This window comes from Lagopus muta, chromosome 7 (genome assembly GCF_023343835.1).
Source record: "Lagopus muta isolate bLagMut1 chromosome 7, bLagMut1 primary, whole genome shotgun sequence".
NCBI classification, from domain to species: domain Eukaryota; kingdom Metazoa; phylum Chordata; class Aves; order Galliformes; family Phasianidae; genus Lagopus; species Lagopus muta.
This window is the reverse complement of record NC_064439.1, coordinates 10,871,943-10,893,978: the sequence shown is the minus strand read 5'-3', so window position 1 is coordinate 10,893,978 and position 22,036 is coordinate 10,871,943. Positions and strand designations below refer to the sequence as shown.

Genomic DNA, 22,036 nt, shown 5'->3' with positions numbered 1-22,036 from the left:
AGAGAATGATCCGTGAGAAATATCATTGGAATACTGAATGCTTCAAATTATCAAGGACTCTTTCATTTAAAATAAAACCATCACCAAAAGGCTGTATCAATTTATGAATGGAGAGGAATCAGATATTTCTGCCACTGCAAAAAGTTAATAAAGCAAGTCATTAGCATTAGTGCAACTTGCTTCTCTTTCTAATTTACAGCAACATATCTAGATTAACTGTAAAATATTCCTAGGTTTAGGACACACTGTCCTCCATTGAATGCTTAGCAGGAAAAGGTTATTAACATTGAATGGGGACTGTTCTCTCAGGAGAGCTGCAGATAAAATGACCAGGGAAAGAAATAGCACAACTTCTCAAATTAGCATAATTAGTAATTATCTCTTAATAGCCCCACTTGGCTTTGGAGACTTGGCACTTGAAATTCCGCTTAAAGTTCAGTGAGGAAAAACAAATTTCACGCTGAAATGTCTCAATAACACAGCTGAGCTGCTGAGGTAATCGTCTGGTTTAGGTAAAGGGAAGGAGATGAACATATGGATAGCAAAGATCTTTCCTGTAAGCACTGTGTTTGTGTTTGCATATGCAAAGCATTCGAGGCTTAATGGTACAATTGCGACTTTCTCTGTCGCTGTGGAGGCTGTGGAGAGGGCAAAAGGATGAGAGAGACTTTTCCCCTTTAATGGAGAGAAACAGATGAAGATAATAAACTAAAAAGCGGAAATCCCATCCATTTTGCACTAGAATTGTGTGAACTCTTTTGCAAATCTAGCTGAAATAAAAACCTTGGGACAAACAAGCCTCAGGGTGGATATAAAAGCAGCCTTTACTGTAGCCAGTGGCAGAACTGAAACCTTCCCCCAAATGGGAAAAGTTCTCCAACATTTTACTCCAGGCAAAATCAGATGAATGAGCAAGGAGCCCAGTAACCCTAATTTTTTTTCTTTACGTGGCAAGGAAACAGATGGCTCTCTTTAAATGCTTTTGGCTGAGAAAGAACAAAAGAGGAAGAGAAATATTTACATTTTTTTATCTACCTAAAATTGAGTCCTTTATCCGCAGTCAGAAAGCAATTTTTATCAGCCCATACTGATCAAAACAAGCCTTTGTTACTGAAAAGCCACTTTCTGATTTACATGTTGCACAGCTGGTTGGAAGCTTTCCACCAGGAAACAAACATACAATTGATAAACCTTCCTCGACTAGTTTGAAACAGGAAAAGAGGTTGTTTCACCCCACCCCCTCTGACAAAAACGTAATTCATGTTGGGGCCAACACATCTGGAATGGATTGATTGAAGTGACTGTTTAGGGGCTTTTTAGTAGGACAGTGGATTTTATTTTACGTGCTGGGCACTTAAGGTGCAGGGAGTGCAGCAGCTCATGCCACGTATGGCCAAACCTGGGGCAGGATCAGGCTCCATGGAGAAAAGGCAGTTTTTGCTCTGCAAAACAAAGAGACCCTTTGCTGCTAAGTAACTCTCCTTTGGTTCCCTGTCAACACACAAAATAGGAAAGATGAAGATAAACTAGTCCAAGGAGGCTGGCAGCTGTTATAAAACTGATAGGCTGACACACTCATGGCCAGAGGAGGAAAAGAGTTGGCTTAGAAACTCTAATTAAGGCTGGCCAAGGTCCATTAGCTCGTCTTCATGAGTATCTCCACAGCCTCACACTCTATGTATCACCCTTATTATACAGGTTCTAGGTGAGAAATGTGATTAAGCAGTCTGCTCTCCTGTGTTTCCAAGGCCCAGCCTCTGAAAGCATTTCAAATGCCTCTATCAACCAATAAAATCCATTTCAAAATTCAAAAAGAGCATGAAGGGAAAAAGGGAGAAGGGAGTAAAGAAGTGGAAGCAGATCAAAAGAGATGCAATGACATTTGAAAAGTATGGAAATGAGTAGGATATTGAAACTGAATTAATTACAAAATATCCTAAAAGATGCAGGAATCCAGCAGGTCTAATGTAAATATTTGCAAGCTGACAGAAAACAGGGAGATTGAGAGCATCTCAATGAAACAAGCACATTCCTCCCTGTCCTCCCCCATTTTCCTACTTCTGAATAAGCACTTGACAAATAAATTAAGCTTGAGCACTAACAGTGAAGAGTGTACAAAAAATACCTGAGATTTCTCTTGATAGTCTGTATGTGGGCAGCTGCAGTGAAGAAAATGCTACAAAAGAAAAATGCCCACTCTTTGACAAGGATCTTTGTTGAGTGATTGATACGTTTCTGCCTTCTTCCTTCCCTATAATATTGGGAATGGGAGCTGCTACTTCGAGGCCAGAACTATTAAAAAATAATCATCTGTGAACACTAGCTTGATTTTTTTTCTTGAGAATATATAGGTGGAGGTGGCGAGATTTGATTTTCCTTGGTACCCCAAACTGGATACTTTAGGGTAGATTTTTCTGAGTAATTTTGTCATTATGCTGCTAAGTTTCATATGGAGAAATATAGGAGTTTCAGTAGGATAGTCCTTTGTTTGTCTTGTTTGATTATAAAATTCATTAGGAAGATGATCTTGTTCAATCTTAGAACCTCAAATTTGATTTTTGGCTCTGCTGCTGTCATTTATGTGACTACAGCAATCCGCTTGCATCCTTGCATCCCTTCTGCATGGAGTTCATGGGGACAGAGAGAAAACCTTCCTCATCATTATTTATAATCTCCACATACTGTGAGCTCTTTAGAGACCACTAAAATATTTCTGAAATGATGTGGTCCTGATCTGATTTTGGACCTCCTGATTACTATTGTAAAAGAAAAAGCAACTTTACTAAATGGCATTTTTAGGCATAGAGGAAGCTAAGTCACCTGCAGGTGAACTTTCAAAGGCTACTTCTTTGACATTTGATCTTGTCTGACAGCGACTAATTATTTGACCTAATTCTGCAATGCTCGGCAAATCTTAGTGAGGTGCAAAGAGCATTTCTGTTCTGCTAAAACCAATGATAGACTGCTCAGCAGTTCCATCAGGATTGGACCTTTAAAATTGGACAGAGCAAGGAAGAGGAGAAACATGCAAAATTACCTGAGCAGAAAAATGCCTGAGGATAGTTCTTTCTTTTAAAAAATGCCATTGGGTCATACTGGCTTCATGGGTAGCATTTAATTGTGTCAAGATGATGATCTGTCACCTTGTACCATTTTTTCTTTTCCAATTTTTGGAACCATCAATTTTAGCTATTTCTTGAATTGCTGGTAATTCAGAACAGGGAGTGAATAAGAACATACTGTGCATTACATTTGTGTTGCTTTCAAACAGAGTTAAGCATAACCTGCATATACAGATCATGGTAAGGAAATATCAGTAATTTTAAGTGGAAGAGTAAATTGGACAACCTAACAGACCTATAGGGCCTATTCCTTCATTTAATAAAGTAGGTCAATATTTCATGCTGTTCACATTAATGTCATTCTTTTTAGCTTTACTAAGAAAAGCTAGTTTCTGGTTAAGCTGGTTACTGGAATATAATAGATTTTAGAAAAGATTTTAGAAAAAGATAAATGGGTAAAAAACATAATTAAAAAAAAAAAAATACAACCAAAACTCTAGGTCACTGGAATGCACCTATAAAACTTGTTAAGTAACATCGCTAGCACCATGGTTTTGAAATTCCTGCGTGTATTAAGAATAAAGTACAAATGAACTAGCATATGGAAACAAAAATCTTGTGTACTTCTTTACCTTCAGATGAGCTATTAAATGCTCAGGAGATACTAACTATGAGCTTTGTGCAATTCTGTCATAATTCCCATTTAATTTTCAGGGGGCTATTGACTATTGGTGACTATCGTGGTCTGGCTAAGTCCTATCCTGTGCTGTGCTGCTTTAGCTAAAAAATACTTGTGGGTTTAACTCCTGTCTGCTTTGTTAGTTAGGTATCTGCCTCAGGGTATGACTCAGGTAGCGCAAGGGATGCTGGGTGATTATTATAAAAGATAGAGAGAACATTATTCTATCTGTTGTTATTAGTACATTGACTGTTGTTAAACAGCTGTTTAGTGAAGGAAATCAAAGGAGTACATAAACATAGATACATTTAATCCCTCTGGATTCTTTTTCATTTTTCTTCTACTCTTTTTTTTATAAGGTTAGAATTATTTTCACAGCTAAGAAACTCTTTCTTTAGTATTTCTCATACAGAGCTTTGGAAATTCACAGATGATAGGAGAAGGAATTGGGGTTCTTTTTATTTGCTTTTCAGCTTTTAGTTAAGACAGACTGTGCTTTCATACCTTTTCTGAAAGAATAAAAAGCTTTCAAAACACTTCATAAAGGGTGAAAACCTTGTTCTTTTTCACACAAAAATATATAGATTTCCTCCATAACCTGCACCTTAAACCACTGTCTTTTTCTCAGACTCTTCTTAATACATGAAAAAGAGCAATTTAACCTGTATCTCCAGCCAGTTCATGTTAAAATTCATTTCTTGTATTGGATCTATTTTTACATCGTTTGTGGAACATTTGTCTTTAACTCTTTCCATGGTCTTGTGCACAGTCTCCCTGCCATTCTGTAGAGGTTGTGTCTTGTATCATCTCGTAACCTGGAATAGCTGTGGGACATGGAAACCTTATCTGCTCGTCTCCTTCTTCCTTTCAATCTCTTCCATTTCATAAACCATCACAACCTCAACAAAAACAATAAAGGTAAAAACCCATGTACATGAAGTAATAAAATCCACTAACAGGTAAAGAAAATGAAGAGTTTGTAGTGTTCCTACATTCTTAATCTCTAAAGATAATTTCAGGGCTCAGCTCAGATTCTGAACCCATGTGAACATGGAGTACTTTTGGTACAGCATACCTGAGGCTTTGCTAAATTATTTCCTAAATTAAGAGGACAAAAAAATGCTCCATTTTTACATTTGCCAAAGTAAAACAAATTTCTCACTGCATTCTGAACTAAGGATATCTCTTTTTTTGTCCCCAAGCAAAATGCTGTAGTAGCAACAGGAAACCTTATAATTAACAGAAAGTAGGAAAGATGAGTTATTTCAGAAGGTCATCATCTAATAAGTAGAACATGCCCAAGAACTGTTTCTCTGAATAACATTGCAACAACAAGCAGGCAAACAGGCTGGAAAACTTGAAGTGGCTCAAGTGGACCTAGACAGAGAATGTAAGGTTGAGCCGTTTAGCTCAGTGGGCTATGAAACATTAGGACATCTATGTTTAGATGCAATATTCAAGTGGGCTCATGATTGAGGGGTGGATCTGATCACTGAAGCTGTCACACAGGTCATTCATTAATGTAAAACATGCACTACAATCAAGCCAGCTACACAAGTAAAGCCTCCTTCTCTCATGCAGTGGTAAATTCAACTCAGATCTTCCAGGCTGTGAACTTGTCTAAACAGACAGAAATTTTGTGGTTTGCTATGAAACATAGAAACCAAAGGCAGGTTCCACACAGAATAAGTTACAAAATTTCCTGCACGGCTGTTTTTTTTGTTTTTTGTTTTTTTTTTTAAATCATACTGGTCCCTATCTAGAAGTCATCATTAGCTGATCTAGGAGATCATTGATGGCATGCAATATTATTAGGTCTTATGGGAAGGAAGAATGATATACCATATGCAGGAAGTCGGCAGAATTTTGGATGAATTAGAAAGTGAGTAGATTTTTAGCAAAACAGGGTGAAAGAGCATAATCTCAGAAGTAATAAGAGAGCATTAGACTTGATTAGTAGCACTGTAGAATATTTGCTCGTTTCAACAATCATTGAAATCAATCATTTTAACTTTTACCCCTCAATATGGCATTCTATTTTAAAGCTTCTCTAAATTCAATTTTGAAATGAAGTCCCCCGTGTTTGCTGTCACTTCAGAAAGAATTATTTCATGTACAGATGCACATTATATTTTCTATTTTGTTTTTCTTTGTTTCTTCTCAGAAACAGAGAATTCAGTTGACTCCCAGATGACTCTTCTTAATCTGATCTCAGCTCAGAGTGAGCCATTCTCCCAAAAACAAGATATATCAGGATTTCTAGGAGATCCATGTCATTTAATACCACAGAGGTGCCAATAAGTGTACAGCTTGCACATTCTGATCTTGAAGGATACACAAAGTTGTATATTAACATTACTATTTTCTCCAGGAAGGTGGGTCACAGATGAATTCCCAGCAGTTTGATGGGCCATGTAGAGCTTTGTTTCACCAGCACTATCTGAGCCATTTTTTTGCATGATATACACATGCCTTTGCAGTATAAATTCTAAGCTGTAAATGCTGAAGTTTCAACAAGAGCATTTTAAGCTTGTATTGGTAAAGTTGCTAGGGATCTGTTAATTTAGTCTAGTTCATTTAGTTATAGTTTCATTTAGCCTTTTCCCTCTCCCTGCTGGTGTCACAAAATCTGGTGTCACAATAGAGATGAATTGTCATTGCATACTTAATTTTTAAACACAGCATTTTACTCCCAGTGACCCAAGATAGGGTCATACAACACCTTACGCATTCAGAGATTCCAGACTCCTCATCTACTTAAACATGGTGAGACTACTTCTGGAATACTGTGTCCAGTTCTAGGCTCACCAGTACAAGAGACATACGGTCAGACTGGAAAGAGTCCAACAAAGAGATAGTTAAAGAATGAGAGTACTTCTCCTACGAGGAGCAATAAGAGAGCTGGGACTGCTCAACCAAGAAAAGAGAAGGCTCAGGGGGATCTCATCAATGTATACAAATGCCTGAATTGAGGGTGCAAAAATGATGGTACCAGGCTCTTGTCAGTGGTGCCAAGGACAAGGACAAGATGTTCTCTCTAAACACCAGGAAGTATATCTGTGCTGTGCAGGTGATGAAGCACTGAAGTAGTTTGTAAGGAGAGGCTGTAGAGTGTCTTGTTTAGAGATCTTTCAAAGCTGCCTGGAAGTAAGCCTGGGTGCCCTGCTCATGGTGTCCCTGCTGGAGCTGTTATTGGATCAGATGGGCCCAGATGTCTATTCCAACCTCACCCATACTATACCATTCCATAGGGTTGTGCTTCTCCTTAAAATACAGGCATCCTTGAAGGCAGGCATAATTATATTTTGGAAATAATAACAATAACAATATGGGACAGAAGATCAGAACCCAAAAGAATCCAGCCCGGATAATTACACTGAGCCTTAATCAACAAGATGCTGCAGAAACAATGAAATGAATCAGAAAATGTAGTTCAACTCACAGTGGCATGAACTGCCAGTTTTCCTTCTGTCTTTGGATGAAGAAAAAGTCAAGATCTGCTTTAAATTCTGACATCTGGTAAGTGTAGTGATATATGATTTGGCACACAAGCTAGTACATTGCACAACAAAGTATGCCATTTATGAGGCTCTCTAAAAATAGGAAAGCCATTTTTTTAAGTAGTGCAGTAAATAACAGAGTGGATATTTTAGATCAAGGGAATATATAAGCCTTGGGGCTGAATTCAAGGGAGAACATTTTTGTGGATTCACATCTTGAATTATCGAAACCATATGCCTGTCTCTAGTTTCTATATTACCCAGTGATCACCACTGCCTGACATCTTGCAATAAATATTCATAATTGACTAGAGGTAGTGATACAAGAAACAAATTGATCTCAAATAATGTGGCCAATAAAATCTGAGCTGTCAGTTTCAAAATTTTCTTACACAAATGTATTAATGGGTCTTCATTGCTCAGATTGGCATGGAGTGGAAATTAGAAGCTTTAACATTGCTAAATGTCTTTAACTGTGCAATCTCAAGGAAAATCATTTCTTTGTTCATTCCTTAGCTGGAATGAGAATTTGGCTATTAATTTCAGGAGTAGAGCTTCATACTCTTGGGGTAGGACTTCCTGACTTAAATAAGAGCAGGCAGCTGCTGGTATCTTGCCTTTAGCAGTCATCAGAAGCAGGTGCTTAGGAAGGTGGTTAAACACAGGACTAGCTACACATAAAGAATCTTCCTGTCCTGTATGTATAAAATGAAGAAGTTATGGGAATACCAGAGCTAGAAGTTTAACCTGAGCAGGTGATAAACATAGCTGACTCTGACACACTGTTCTTCAAAGTTTTAAGAGAGGAATGGATGGGATTGCAGAGGAAGATAATGTATTAATTTGCTGAAACTCCAGTGGAAGTTTGCACTGGTAGATTGCACTGAGTTATGTTATTTCAGTGGTACTTTGTAGGTTTTAAAATGAGGCTCTGACTCTCTGACTCTCTGCTTAAGAGATTTAAACTTTTTAAAAATCTATTTTATCTCATTTTATGACTATTAGTCTATCATGTACTAGGTTTGCATATACTTATGTGCAAAATCCTATTTACTTCCAAATTTCCTGCTCTAATGATTTCTGTTATTTGTTCAGTACCACAGCATAGTGTGGGAAGAAGAATAATACATCAATTTTCCTTTTATATCAACTCCAGAGTTTTACCATCCATCCAGCTGGCAAGGCCCACAGAAGTCACTTTCTCATAAAGCAAGAGCAGCTCCAAGGCTGCAGCTTACAGTGCCAAACTACTGGTTCCCCTATACGTGGCCCCACATGCAATTATGCTTGCAACCTGGCTGCACCACATTTCCACTAGTGATTATAGGTCCCCCTTAACTTACGATTTTCAAAAATTTGTTGGACTAGAATGAGCATTTTGTTGCCATCAAAAAGCTTAGATGTCTATGAATTGACTATGAACAGAATTAGCCAGCATTCATGAGGTAGGTGCCATTCTCATCTGTGCTCTCCTATCTAACCACGTGTGTGTGCTGTTAAAATAAATGGGTCCTTCTCTTGCTATTTTGAAAAAAAAAAAAAAAAAAAAAAAAAAAAAAGGCATTAGAAGCCATAGGAAGGGCATAAGGTTAGGGAAAGAAATGTGGTCTTTGAGTTTTCCATTACTCTGCCAGCAGCTCTTTCTGGCAGCATGCTTATCTGCCAAACTCATCATTAATAGCTTTAAGAAATTCCAGCATGTAGCTCATCCACACTCCTGCTCTAATCCAAATATTAAACTTGCTTCCAGTTTCATACAAATTAGCTGCTCATCAACTCTTGTTATTACACAAACGTGTAGCAGCTGCACTGCAGAAACTGATTACTGTGAAACTCCTTCAATTCCAGCTCTCTTACACAACCTTCCTGTCATTTTACTCAATTGATTAACTCAATCCAATTTTACTATTAATTTAATTTCACTGTTGTCAAAGGCCTCATATAATTTTTCATATGTTTGTGTCTTTTGAGCCCATCTGTGCCCAATACATACTTAGATCAATTATTTAAAGAACACTGTTAGGCCTCAATAATTGACAGTATTGCCATCCATGAACAAGTATCGATTAAAAGTAAATATTTTAAAATTATATCAACTGCAAAATCTAATCATGTTGAAATAATATGGGTTATTTCATTGATTCAAAAATGTATTGTTCATTTCATCTTGCCATATTCAATGAAATTTTAAGCTAGACTTTGTGAACAATTCAGAGATTAGTTTAAAAAAAATAAAAATTAAATCTTGAAGATGTCAGAACCGATATTTCTGACTGCAGCCATTGTTAATTATTGTCAAACTTGTCTCTAAGATGCATCATCTGGATGTGTAAATTCTTCACACATTTCAATTCATGTTTTCTCCATGTGGAAAAAAAAAAGTCCAGATAAGTTGGAAAGTGGGAGAATTTTCTTGATCCAGTTTTCTGCCAGGAAAACTGTCCAGCATTTAAAAGTTAACCCTGCCCCCTACTCCTCTCCTCTTTAATGATGAAATAAAAGCTTCTCCAGGCAACAGTGTCCAACTTCTCTAACAAGTTCATGAGCACAGTAGCCATGTCTGTCTGCATAACAGCAAGACAGATTTTTCTTTATTTTATACGCAGCATTAAAGGATTCTTGCATTATAGTGCAAGATAAATAATAATAATGTATGAAGATCATTTCCTAAGTAAATCACAAAGCAGTCCATTCTAATACTGCGCTGCTATTTGTTTTACTTGTTCTGTGTAGATAAAACCACAGGTGTTCTGTTTTTTTCATGTGAAAGGTGACTGATCCATAAAACAAATAAGATGGGTGCCAGCTGCCCAAATTGCTCACTAATGCTGTTAAAACAGTGTGCTTTGTGTTTTCAAGAGAAAATCTCTTCTTTAAATCTATAAATGGCAGTGTAAATTCTCTTACATGTACAATAAATGTTCTGCCTGAAAGAAAATATTACTGTTCAAATGACTGGGTGGAATAAAACAAGGTTTTTTCAACAAGCACCAGTGATATATGCCCACAGGAAGGTGCTCATTTGGGTCCTTAAGATATGAATTTCCTGATGAACCATGAGACATTGTAGGACCCCATGATACATCTGAACAACACCTGAAATATATTCCAAGGGATACAAGGCCCTAATATTCTCTGTTCTTATCCTATGTCCAACACAGTTCTGGAAAACCTTTCCAACTTGATAACTAATAAAATGTTGGGGCCCTCTTTACCTATGCAAGGATACCTTGGAGTTAACTGCTATATTATTGTGCTGCCTTAACTTACAGATTAAACACAGGTACAAAATTTTAGTTTCCAAATAACTAAAGTTTCCAAATAACTCTTTCCAGAATACCAGATCAGCTCCTTGGCTGTCCTTTATTACTCTTTCTTGCCTCCTTCCCAAGCCAAGCAATAGCAGATGACATGCTGACAGCATTGTGCATTGCTAAGGGCAATTTCCACTGATAGATGATATGTCCATAACAGGTGAATCATCATTCTCATTTCTGTCTTTGAAATACATTAGTAACTATTAGTCAGTGTTATCATTGGACTTGCCTTCACAGCAGCTGCGCTGCTCTGACTGCGCCACTTTGTCACTGTCTCTGTCCCTTTGCTTGTCCAGCATTTGACATCATGGATGTTGACCTGCTTTGGCCTCCCTCTTATCAATATAAATTCCGTTATTCTAATTATCTGGCTTCTTTTTCACTTTTGCCACTTTTATTCTCATATATTTTAGAAGTCCCAATTTACTTACACATAGGTGAGATCTTATCTTCTTTGGGTAGCATAAATCCACTGTTTATAAAATTCACCCACACTCTGGAGTTGTAATCCAAATTCTGAATTTTCTAATGATTGTCTGAGAGCTTATTTTGTGTTCTCGTGGCTTTACAGGAAGTGATGAGTATTTCTTCATAGCCCTTGATATTGTTTATTTCTTCTTAGAAGGACGCTATCACTTACCGTGTACATGAAAAAAAGCTTTTGTCCACATCCTCCAATGAGAAGGATAGGATAAGGATATAAAGAAAATTGCTGATAGAATTAAACTACATTTCAAAGAGACTTGTGGGACAAAAATTAAAAATAAATATTTCTTGGTAGGCTCAGGAAACAATGTACAATGTAAATCAGGATCTTCTGCTCCCTTCTCTGCCTGTGAGAGTTTTGTATTCCAGGAACTGTGGAACGTAAGGTGATAGAAGCCTTACCAAAAGATGCAAAGCACTTCAAACTCTTTCTCTCCCCACTGGGCTCATCTGTCTTCTGCATTACTAAGTAAACAGCCAGGTCATGAAGAATTAATCTTGCAGAGGTTGAAAGTGCCATAGCATTTGCCAAGAAACTTTTCAGTTCAGAGCACAGATTAAGCAACCACAATAGAGAAGAAGCCTGATGAAATGGATCATAATCGGTTTTCCTGTGAGGCAGCTCCACAGGATTGTTGCCTCAGAGGCTCCCCACGACCGTGACAGAACTCTGGGTCTCTTATCTCTTTGGGATTTCATCTCCTGTCTCCTGATGTATGTGAATGAGATGTGCTGTTGCTTCTTCTCCCAAAGTTCTGACAGGAAGAGTCAAATGGGTCATGTTCCTCCATAGACTCTGCTCAAAGATTTGGTCCAGTGTCCTTCTTGCAGGTGTAACCCCATGCTGCGCTATGAACAACAATGCTGGGAACCACCACAGGAGCAAAAAGAAGAGACCACTTTTGTCTCTTTACCAAATATTGGGTAGCTGTTCTCTTGCTACATCATTCTTGAGCATGCATTTGTTACTGTACTGGATTCAATAATAAAATATATTAGTGTTCAGTGCAACATGAGGCAGGCTCTCTCCTGCACCTGCATCAGTTTCTCTCTTCAGCACTTCTGGAATAAAAATAATTTCTTGCAAAGTCGCTTACACTTGCTTCTAACTTTATTGTAATAGACACTGACCTTTCAAACCACTGAGACTACAGGGGGGCTAAATTATAGAGTCTGCCTCCCTAGATGCTCCTTAGCTGTCATAATGAAGGAAGTTTACAGTGGGAAAGTGAATGAAACAAGCATGTTTTTAACCATATGGTAATTATCTGCTATCTGTGCAAAAGACATAAAGTGTTGTTTACCGGTTGTGAAAAGAGCATCTGAGAAGGGATTCCCTGGAGAGAGAGTGGGGGAGATTTGGCACAGTGTCTGCTCTTCAGCTGGCTTGTAATAGAGCCTATCAATTTGGAATATGCAATTGTTTGCAGGTGAAGACTGGTCATGGCTGGCACAAAATGTTTAAGGGGCAGATGATTGTCTTGTCAAGCAGATAGAGGTTTTATAAACTCTAATTGAATTTTGCAAATGCACGATTGTTGTTGAGCTTTAAAAGTGAAAACAAAAAAATATGTAAAATGACACTTTGATATTGGAAATACATTAAATAAGAAAAAGTTACTCAGATAGTAGAGTCATTCAAAGATTAATTAGCTGTAAGCTGTATTCACTCTCTTAAAATTAAGTACAATGTAGTTTGAAGTCTCTTTTCTTGCAGTACCGAAGTAATAAATTCTTTAAAAAAAAAAGAGGGTGGAGAGAAAGAAAGGAGAATGTGTCATAGTTATAATTGTAACCACATAAGATTGCAAATCATTTAATTTTCAGTACATTAAATTGTTCAGAATAATTGCCATGGCTCATTTGCACAAATCTACTTAAACTGCTTTTGTATTTCAATAACAAGCAAATTGTGAAAATCCAGGCAAATCATTTGCACTATACAGGCTGAACCTAATGCACACTTATGATCCCTTAAAACTACCTGGTAAAGCATAGACAGGTTCAGCCTCAGGCATGTAAAAAACAATTTTTGGTGGAAACTGATGTGCTAACTGTCAAGTAAAGAGAACTCATTTCATGGTTTCATTTCTTTAACTGAATTTTTTCAGCTTTAGCCCTAAAAACAGCAGGTTTTTTTCAGTGCTGAATGCTGAAAGTATTTACAATCTATTTAATGCTCATTTCTTATGAACGATTCTTCGGAGTGGTGGGCATACATGCTGTGGTAAAAGCACCACATTTTGAAACAAGAATGTGCCTGATCAGTCTTTAAATCAATTTTCCTTTTTGTATTTCTCAAAAAACAACATGTTTGCTGGAGAAGGAAAATGTACATTAGTCAACTTTTATTTGTACCTTCACGTAGACATTTCAGGGAAGGAAAATGGGAAGCTGAATTTTATGGGTGAAAGAAGCTCATGAATAAGAGTATAGGAGATATGCATAAACAGAATAACCCATGACAATATATAAAGAAAATGGAGGCAGGATCCTAAGCAGAGTGTGATCATTAAAGGAGGCATGCAGAAGCAAACTGAGAAGGGTTTAAGAGAGCAACATTATGAAAGTGGTGGGAAGGCAGGTTGACTGACAGATTTGAAGGCAGCAACAAGGAAAAGCAGCTGAAACCCTTAAGACTGGGACAAAAAGAACCCTGTTCCTCACCATTATATTTTGTCCATCAGTAGCTCCTGAAGATGTAGGAGCTGACCCTTAAAGTCCTTACTTGTACTAGCAATCCTTTGGTATCTGCCAGACTTTCAGCCAGGTTACCTACTAGACTGGTGTTTCAAAAAGTCTGTAAGTCGTAAATCTTTCTTAGCAGAGTTATTATCTTTCAGGCTTTAAAACCCACCACACATTTATAGTGTCATTTAAATGAAAAACAATAATATATGATATACTCTGAATACTATACTTAATGAGCTATATTTTCTTTTAAAATAAGATTACAGAGTATAGCCAGTACATTGTGCTGCCGTAAATTTCATGAGACTTTTTTCCAAACACCTTAGTCTATAAAAGTCAATGACTCACAGAGCAGACATAATCTAAGGGAACTTTGACCTTTTGTGTAATGACAGTCTTACAGCCTGTCTTGTCAATGCTCTGCTTCCTCTGAGTGTTCTCTGAAGACCTTAGTAAAATAGCCATTAAGGCAATTTCCATCTGGAATTTGCATTTTAATAATTCCATAATTATATTTAAGGAGTCTTCTTTATGTGATGCTTTTTTTGTATCATTACTCAATGGCCCACACAATTATTCACCCCTTAACTCAGAGCCCTCCTCCACGTAGAACTAGAAGAAATAGGCTGCAAGAGGTGCAACGGAGCTGCTGTTGTTTCGCAATGACTGTCAGAACAAGCTGGATGTCTTTATTTAAACAAGATAAATATTACTATTTCTCAGATAGATCTGGGTACAGGTTATTTAAACCTAACGGCATAAAAAGCCTTCTGTTTCTGAGCACATCAACCCATTTCTGTCTTACACAGCTGCCATTCACAGTAATCTCAGTCAGGTGTGCAGAGGCTGAGCTCAGGTGACATTTTTTTATTTTTTTTTTTAAAGCAGAGACAAGATGTGTTTTTGTCTATGAATTATGCCTCCTGACTTTCTTCATCTCTGAGTTTGCCTTGACAGATGCAAAAACACGATACCTATCCATATTTTTCTTGGCTCAAGTTGTAAGTTCTTATTTTTGTAGCTTTCCCATGTTTTACAGCAATGTCTGTGGGCATGTTTATGCAGTGGAAAGTGTAACTTTTGGTTACACTAGAAGTAACTGTGGTAGAGGATCTGTGCTGCTTTTGACAAAGAAATTTGCCCTTCATCTGCCTTAATCTCAATAGCCAAAAGCCATTACTCCCTTGATATCAGGGTATATGCAGCAGACAAGGATAAAATTGACTTTCATTTACTAAGATGACATTCAACAGGAGATGAAAATGATTTTTTGTGATTATTTGTATTGAAGTCCTTGGGTTTCTTGAAAGTGCTTTGTGTGAAACCAGGCTTGAATGGTTTTGTAGAAGGTCAGGCAAGCAGCATGCCACATATTTCATGTTAGTGAACATCCTACGTTTGTAAACAGTTACCTGTCTCTTATCAGGAATCTGTGAATGCACCTGCTGAAAAAGAATAAAACTTACTCACAAATGTGGGTTGAGTAATTCAAATGTACTTTTCAGTCTATGTCAATTACATTAATTATGGGAATACAAAAAGGAGGAGGACAGAGGGGGAATTAAGGTAATTTAAAAGGAGTTAATGGAATTTTGCATTATTTGTCCCAAAAAAATTTTGGATGCATTTTATTGTTTTCGGAAGAAACTGTACTAAGCTCTTCTATCTTTATTGGTTTATATATTTTCTTTTCTGATTGTTTATTTTTTGTTTTTGTTTCATCTTCAGCAAGTCAGAAAATGCCAATAATGGTATTGTTTGCTGCAAAGAAGACAAGAAAAAAAAAAATGCACAGAAAGCAAAAACTCAACATTGTGGGTATTACTTTATACTGAATTGCATACTACATCAACCTTTGTGCACTGTTCTACAAATAACACCTACATTTAGCTCATTGTAGACAAGCTGTGAACTCCAACAAGTAAATATCTAGTGAACCATATCGACATTCACTGTTTTCACAGTTGTAGTGGAAATGTTAAGTCAAGGCCTAAACCAGGGATTGAACACCTGGTGGGAAGGCAGGGCCAACCCAAATGTGCTCAGCTGCGTGAAATGTGCTTGAGTGACCAGAAGGGGTAGAGTCAGGATTCATTCCTTTCCAAACCTCACTGGAGGGTTGGTAGTGGATGTGAAGGTGGGTTGTTGGCGAACCTTGTCTACTTGAGGTATTCTGAAGGTAAGCAGCTTTTTTTCTTTGTTTCTGTATCTAAGGCTGTTTCACTTGGGCTTATGCTCACTTGCTGTAGCCTGGGACTCTGTTAACCCACTATCATTGCTGTGTTTTTCAACACATAGCATTACAACAGTACTTAAGGTGACTTCAGACTGTATTCTGTACTATCCTACCTGGTAATTGATGCTGGTTTGAGCTTAATAAAGCAAGACGGACAGCCAAGACAGATGTTTATTACCTTTCCTAATTCTAAGAGTCTTAATCTGAAACAGTGGAAAAGCTCTTAGCTGTATTCTGGAGCAGTGTATTACTTGTTAGGTTCTATAAAATTGAAGGTGTGATCTGGAAAAGGGCATACAGACTGCCCTTCTGTCACACATCAAAGCAAGAAATGTGTCTCTGAAACATCCCTTTTCTATACTTCGCTTCTTAATTTCTTATGTATTTTGTTTATCAGTTCTTTAAGTACATTGGTATGTTAATTTCAATGAAATGCTTTAAGCATAAACTTTTTTTGCTAAGAATGGACACTTAGAAGGTGAGGCTATGAAATTGGATAAAAATTACTTGATTTCTTTATCATTAATTGCTTAAAATCTTCTCAAATAAACTTTTTTTTTCTCTTATCATTTAAGGAACTTTCAATAGAAAGATTTAGCCTTTTTTACATATGTACCTTTACTTCTGCTTTTTCTAATATGTTCTTGAACAGTATTTTGACTGTTAAATGGTAGTATACACAAGCTGGTAATTTTTGCTTTGGGGAAACTCTAACCTATCGATTCTGTATAGACCACTGAATATGAATGCAAAGAATTTATGTAAAATATTCTTGGCAATGCCGGATTCAGGAAACTGACAAATTCGTTCAAGTGAATAAGCCTGACTTTAGGATGTTAGCATTTTTTTCTTTTCCCTCTAGAAGGACTAAGTGGCTGAGAATACTGAATGGAAATGTTGGGATTTAGTTGAGCAGTAGTATGAGTTCAGTGTGTTTTTTGAATGTGAATGTGGTCTCATTGGCAGGAGTTGCACACAGATGTGTGGTATTAACATAGTGGATAATTGGATATTGCGAATGAATTATCCAAATGTGGTGACTAACAGGATAATGTCCTTAGCTTATGTATTCAATGCTCCTCTAATGTTAAGAAGGGGGGAAAAATATAAGAAGAAATTCCTTTTTACATTTGGATTTTTAATCAATAACAGTCTAAATTATCTTGATGCAGTTCGCTATATTTGTGTATATACCTCCATTCTTCTATGTTGAATGTATTCCCATAATAATATATTCCTGTACATATAGAGATATATGCTCATCGCGTGTTTACTTTGTTTTAGGAGATATATGATGTGCAGCAAAATAACACATTCTGTCAGTGGGCTTCACAAAGTTAAGAAAAGGTTGACTTTTTTTTTTTTTTTTTTTCAGTACAGTGCCAGAGAAAATCCCATTACTTCTGTAAGAGTAGTGATGATAAAGCTTAGATGAGTAAATCAGAAGGACAAAATGGTGGAGAAACTGGAGATCCAGCTATGAAGGATCTTGTATATTATCACAGGTTGATCAATCAAGAGGAAATGCACTGATTCTTATCAGTTAAAAATCTAATACTGATATTTTTATTCCAAATCTTTTATCTTTCCTTTTTTGTTTGTTTGTTTTTCTTTGCTCATCATAGGTGGTTCTCTGTTTTGGTCAGTTCAGTTCCTTTTTTTCACGCAACTCTTTACTATAAAAAGAAACCTTTTGAAATTTTCAGATGAAATATTGTTGTCTACTGTACTTGGCATGGAGTTTTTCTAAGCCTTGTTTTCCTTACTGTTACTTAAAAGGAAATATTGTGGTGAGTTATACATTCAGGTTCTACTGAAAACTAAGTTGCTTTCCCACCTGCATCTTTATTTACAGAGCACTATGCATTTAATTCTTTAAATTAGTGAAGGGTTCCAAAAGTCATCCTTATCTGCAGACCTGGTTAAAACACAGCTTAATATCTGATGTTCATATAGTGTTACCGTATTGTTTTCTTGTTTGACTAATGTGCCTGTGGTGAATATTTCTGCTTACTATTTTGAGGGATGTTTCAGAGATCAGATATACTGCCGTTCATGTAATTTTTTCTTTGAATATTTAGCTTGGGCAAGAATTTGCTGTTTTCCGTTATAGTTACAGAAATTACCCAGTCTCTGTTGTCTGAATGCACTTTTCTCATCATAATTGTCACCAGATTTATTACCAAAAAAAAAAAAAAACCAACAAAAAACAAACACTGTACTGTTTGCTGAACTATGTTTCAAAAATAAATTCAGAAAATGGATAAACATTTCTATAATCTAGAAAATAATGTAAAATATTGGACTTAAAGCTTATGAGTTCAAATAGTTAAAAACATTATAAGAGGTACAAGGCAGAATAAATCCATCAAATAACTTGCTCCTGGCTAACTTATATACGCCAGATGGATGTACATGCTGTAACATTAATTTTAATGGGTTTGTCTTAAAAGGTGTGTATGTAGGTGTGCCAAAGACAGAGCATATGCAATAGAAAAAGCGTAATATTTTATTTCTCGATTTCGGCAAGAAAGAAGGTAAAATTAATGGAAGGCTATTAGGTACAAGAGCTATTAAAGGAGAAATTCATGTGTTGTTAGGAAAAATATATTTCGGGAAAAATAAAGCCTTTAAAAACAAACTTCTATAGAGATCCACAAAACTAAGTCAGTAATTTTTTATTACTTGAACATTCTTAATTTTGGCTTAAGAAAACAGCCGTGCCCTAAATGCTAATAAAATTTCTGTGAATGAATGTATATGGCTTAAAATGGAAACAAGATTTGACATGAAGTATTTTTTTTTCATTCCAGATCAGATAGATGTATTGCTTTGTGTTTTGTTGTATCACTTACTATTTAAAAATCACAAATGTTGATCCCTTAAAGAATCAAATCTTACACTTCAATATAAAGTCACTATAATGTCTTTCAACATATAACTATAAAATTATGGATGAAATCTAATGAAGAATGTGCAGTGCAGACTGCTGCTCTGTCATAACTTACAGAAGGTCTGAATCTTTTAAAAAAATGTCTGGATGCCTTTCCCCAGCCTGTAAGTCACCTCTCAGAGTTTTCTGTGTGTGCAGAAGCAACACAAGCAGCAAGTTTCTGTGAATATTCCACTTCTGTCACTTTACTTCTCTCCAGTGTAAAGCCTTTAATTTTGATTTTGAGCAGGAGTCTGTTTTTTTTTGTTTTGTTTTGTTTTGTTTTTTTTTTTTTGGGGGGGGGGGGGGGGGGAGCGGGCAGTTGGGGGGGAGGGAAGGAGGAAGAGGTAAAATAGAAGTCTCTGTTTTACCAGAAACATGATACTCATGAAAGTAGGCTAAATTTTGAGATGAACAGTACCATCTGGTGTATAGATGAGTAAGTTTGGACTTGCCCTCATTTCTGGCTTGGGCATAATTTTTGGTTGTGAATCATTTTGTTTCTCTTGCCCTGCCTGCTTCCTCTGCCTTGATTTCAGTATTACCTACTGGGATCAAGGACTAGATGCTTTCTTATTCTAAATCTTTCCATTGGTCCTAATACTAAACCTTCAGATTATACCATAGTACAACATCATAAAATACATTACAAAACTTCATGGAAAATGAATACATTTTAATCTTGGGACAGGGTTGGAAGAGCACAAGATCTTGAGGAGTCAAAGCACAAAACATGACCAGAAATATGTGATTTCACCTTAAGCCATACTTGACCTTGTCATCACAACTGGCAATTTAAAAATAGTCTTAAGTTAATAAGTTAATAGCTAAGTTAATACTTAGATTTGATAATGTGCATGAAAGCTTTTCAGTCTCCAAAATATACAAGAGTTCTATTGATTAAACTTATCATATAACACAGAAGCTGGCTAATCCCTCACAATGTGCTTAAATGTGAAGGAGAAGCAGTGTTGCAGGCTGGAAATGCCACAGTGAAATGCGAACTATTAATGCAGCATTGTGAGACATATCTCAGGTTAAGATGGCAACTGCCACCGCACTGCCAAGGGCATCATTTTAAAGGGTAACACTGAGTTCAAGAAAGACATGTAGGTTCAAAACATGTCTATGTTGAAATGAACAGGAAAGAGTTCAGTATTAGTTTGTCAAGCCGCAGCAATCCGCATTGCTGCCAGCATGCATTAGGAAACAGCAGCACCTAACTCAGAAAAATCTCCCAAATTTTTTGAGAAACTTTAGTCGTTTACTGAGACATCTGTCTTCACCATTCATCCCCCTTCCTTGTCTACTCAACACATCAAGAGCAGTCCAACTTTTCAGCAAAAAAAACATGACAACCAGTTATATCCACTCTCTTGCCCCCAAAAGGAAATAAGCCATTGGAAGCAGTTTTCAGGACCTTGGAAAAAATACTCATCTATCAGTAAATAACATCTTTAACTTCTATTAAAAACTGAGCAGTGATTGTCTAACACCTGGCAGTTATAGAATAATAGAATCAGTAAGGTTGGAAAAGGCTTGTAAGGTCATCTAGTCCAACCATCCACCTATCAGCAATGCTGCCCACTAAACCACGTCCCTATATACCACACCTACATTTATTGAACTCCTCCAGGCTTGGTGGCTCCAAAACCTCTCTGGGCAAACTGAACTGAACTGTGTTTTGGATGATGGTAGTTCAAAAAACACTTCTACTAACAATATGTCCTGTGAGCTCCTGAAAATTATCGCGTCTGATCAAAGTAAATATTTAAGGGAAAAAGCATAGGAATAAAGTACTGTCTTTCATGCTTTAAGTAAGAGCTACATTGCTGAATGTCTGTGGATGCGGACTTGGGCACTTTTTTTTCCAGTTCGTAAGTGAATTTAAGTCTATCTAAAGTAGAGGAATTTTAGGGGGATGAAATAGATTTTTCTCTTCATGACTTGAGAATATCCAGGAGATTTTTTTTCACAGAAATTATATGAGAAGACTAGCACTACTTCTATGACAATAAAGAAGGGAGGAGATATTATATATGATATAATATAGATATATATGTACATTTCAGCGGTGTGCAATCAGTTTGTGGCCTGATGTTGGTAAAGGCAGGATTTTAAGTGTGATTGACAGAAGAAACCCTAGGGCAACCCTCTAAAGATGGCCATTATCATTTATTAAGCAGGTGTTGAAATGAATTGGTCTTTTATCGTAATGCAGATTTACAGTGCATTAGGCAATCCATTTTTCAATTTAGTGTACTGCCTCTGATAAATTAACAGATGTCGATTGATTTTTTTTTATTTTTTTTTTTCCTTCAGTCCCCCTGTTTACACCTGACAGCCAGTGCTTTATAGCTCAGCAGTTATTTGAAGTTATAAACATTATAATTAGCAATTTTTTAATTAGGCTGACAATTAACAGGAGATTTGCAAAGCTGCTAATTTGACATGTCATACTCTCCACAGTGTTTATGTTAACCACTACTTGAGTGAATTCAATTGAACAGAAATATGGTGTCTGCAAAATCAATCTCAGAAGAACCCTTCTCCCCACTTGGCTAGCATTATGGCACTTCAGGCAGAGAAGTGGGACTTCAATGAAATTTTACAATATGACAATTCAAACAATTGAAGTTTAAGCAAGGCAGTCGTGTTAGCTCAGAGATGCAATTAAGCATTATGTGCCAAACACAGGCATGTTCAGAGTTGCTCTTTTGTTGTCGTTGCTGTTGCTTTTGTCATGTTAGAGTTCAAATTTGTTATTTGATAAAGTGTGAGACAAAATAAACAAACTAAACAAAAAAAAACCAAACCAGTCTCAGCTCTGAAGATAACTTTAGTTACTCGAGTTAAGCAAAAGAAAAAAAAAAAAATCACTGATATTTACTGTGGTCACTGATGAAATCCATGTACCATTTCCAGTAGAATTCTGAATATCTCTGTGCCAACCAGAATGTTGTGAACAGAAGTGCTACCACTTCAGCAGGTGGGAATTTTTTAGCTCTTTCCCCTAATCAGACCTTCCTTCAAGTAATAAGAAATGCTTTTTTTCTGATTTAATTTTGGCATCTTTATCTACAGAATTCTGTTGGCACTCCTGACATTGAAAATGCTGGGTGGATGCAGGGCA

At 36.7% G+C, this 22,036-nt stretch overlaps 1 protein-coding gene across 2 annotated transcripts in view; it reads left to right on the top strand.

The window, feature by feature from the left end:
• Window positions 1-22,036, top strand: part of ADARB2 (adenosine deaminase RNA specific B2 (inactive)) — a 296,845-nt gene that overhangs the window by 17,844 nt on the left and 256,965 nt on the right. The gene's annotated exons all lie outside the window — the stretch shown is intronic.